This window comes from Apodemus sylvaticus, chromosome 13 (genome assembly GCF_947179515.1).
Source record: "Apodemus sylvaticus chromosome 13, mApoSyl1.1, whole genome shotgun sequence".
Lineage (NCBI taxonomy): Eukaryota > Metazoa > Chordata > Mammalia > Rodentia > Muridae > Apodemus > Apodemus sylvaticus.
The window spans coordinates 89622349-89624767 of NC_067484.1; the positions used below are offsets into that span (position 1 = coordinate 89622349).

At 52.8% G+C, this 2419-nt stretch overlaps 1 non-coding gene across 1 annotated transcript; it reads right to left on the reverse strand.

The window, feature by feature from the left end:
• Positions 1 to 2026: 2026 nt before the first annotated feature.
• On the reverse strand, positions 2027 to 2157 carry LOC127664259 (small nucleolar RNA SNORA17). Its single transcript, XR_007973123.1, has one exon. It is a non-coding gene; the product is annotated as a small nucleolar RNA SNORA17 (small nucleolar RNA).
• Positions 2158 to 2419: the final 262 nt, after the last annotated feature.

Here is a 2419-nt window from a genome sequence, read left to right on the forward strand (position 1 = left end):
ATGCCCTTGGGGCCAGTTCACCAACAACCAGCCAGTGCCTGCTCTACCCTGCTTCTCAATTGAGGTATAGTGCCCACTCTCTTGAGTGCTGCAAAGTCAGGTGAGGAACAGGGACAGCTCTCCTCTCATCATGACCCCAACACCAATTCTCCTGTCTGTCGCAGGTGACCAGGGCAAAAGGGAGGAGAGTGGCCGTGTCTCCTACTCTCATGACCCAGTGCCAGCTCTCCCACTTGCCATAGATGGCAAAGAATGAGGGAGGGGGGATGGAGAGCATCTCTCTCTCACCCTAACCCACTGCCAACAGAAAAGAGGCAGAGGGGGCACACTTGTGCCCTTGGAGCCGACTCACCTTCAACCCTCACATTCAGGGCCACACCTGGGCCTCTACTCTGCTGCCCAGGTGAGGGGCAGGGCCTGTTCTTTCACTATGATTACCTCAGGGTCAACTCTCTTGTCTGCAGTAGGTAGCATGGGTGAGAGATTGGTCGTTTCTCCTTTTCCATATCACTGCATGGCAGGCAAGGGTCAGGGCCAGCTTTCCCATGCTCAAGGCCTTGGAACTGGCTCATGGACATCCCCAGCACCAGAGTCAGTCAGCTCTATTATGCTCCCAGGTGAGGTACGGGGCCCACTCTGGAGGACTGCAGCAGGTGAGGAGCAGCTACAACTCTCCTGCTCTCATGACTGGAGGGTCATGTCTCCTGCCTGCTGAGGTTGATGAGGTGTGAGGGGAAAGAAGGTCTCTGCCCCTCATCTACACTACCACATGGTAGGGCCAGCTCTCCCAGGCTGGTACCCTCAAGGCCGGCTCACCTGCAACTCCCACAGTGTGTGGGGCCTGCTCTCCTCGGTAATGCAGCTGTCTAGGAGCCAGTTCAACCCTCCTGCTCTCGCATGCTCCTGTAACAGGAGCGGTGGGGCCACGACTATGTAAACACTGAGTGCTGTACAGCTGCGAAAGCATCTCCCGCTGGAGGACCTGACTGAGGACTGCCTGAGAGACCAAGGATTGCTGGTGAAGACCAGTCTGGAACTGCTGTTTAGAAGAGATGCTTTCTTGGGACCAATGGGGCGCAGGTGGAGGGTATTAAAGGAGCTTGCTGCAGCGTTCAGATGAGCGTGCTATGACATTTCTCACCTGATTCAGGAGACTGTATCGTTGACTCTGAGCCACTCACCTTCAACCCCTAAGGGCAGATAGGGTTGGGCAGCTTGCAGTCCAGGGCACAAGCAGACATGCTCCCAGGGACAGCTCCCCCACGCTTGGGCAATGGCCGGGACCAGTTCTGCATAGCCCTCCAATATCAACATGTCCCAGTCCAGACCAGAAAGATCTGCCTGGACTTTGGCAGTAACAGACCCCTGCTTCTTCAGGACCATGGACTCAGATGTGGTCCCAGTGGCAGCATAAACCAGGACCCCACCAGGTGGCGCCACCGGATACTCACAACAGGCTGATCCTCACCACCCTCAAGTCTCCAGTTCTGTCTCTCTTCATTGTGTGGAAATCCTTAAATCCTTCTGTTTCTCTTTCTCTTCCATTTCTCCACAGCGTACTTGTTCCTTTCAGTGGTGCCCAGAGTTTCGGAGTGTCTGGGGTTGTCTTAGGAGCGCTCTCAGGAGTGCTCTGCCTTCTTGTCCATTGTGGCACCAGGCAGGAGTCATCTCAGTATGGTCTTAACACCCACCCCCGTTTCCCCTCCCCCCCCCCCAGCTCCACTACCAGGTCTGTGTGACACCAGACTGGTGGTCGTCTCCTACTATCTCCCTGTCCGGGCCCCATGGAACTGGTCTGGTGGTTGTCTTTAGTTTGCTCTCTCCTGGCCAGCCTGAGTGACCTCATTCAAGGGTCATCTGTCCTGGGCTCACTCCCACCCTTATCTCTTGTTCCTAGGTAGGATTCCTTCTTCTAAGTCAGAGGCTTAATCACCCATCCTGGGAACCTGTCTGGGCCTGTTTAGCTCCCTGCCCAGGCCCCAGAGTACTGGTCTGGTGATCATCTCAGGCTAGCTCTTTTTCAGGGAATGGTAGGCAACTAATCATTCAGATGTTCATAAATCAGAACATTGAGCATAGACCTATCATGCTCTTCTCTGCCACCTACTGACACATATGTGACACAGCAGCCATACTTGCATAGCTTCTAGGGGCAGGTGATAAAGTCCTATCTTCTTACTAAGTTTCTATCTAATTGTTTGAATTTCATCAGAGAGACTGATTTAGGCACCAGCTCTGAATGTGTCACTGTAGCATTACTGCTTGGTCTTTGCACTCAGGACTGTATGTCTTCTTGACAGACTCCTTTGTTATTATTTAATGTCCTTTGGTATGTCTAAGAATGCTCTTTGATCTGCAGTCTACCTCTCCTATTAATAATATAGCACTTTCATTTTCACTAAACTCATGTTTGTGTAGT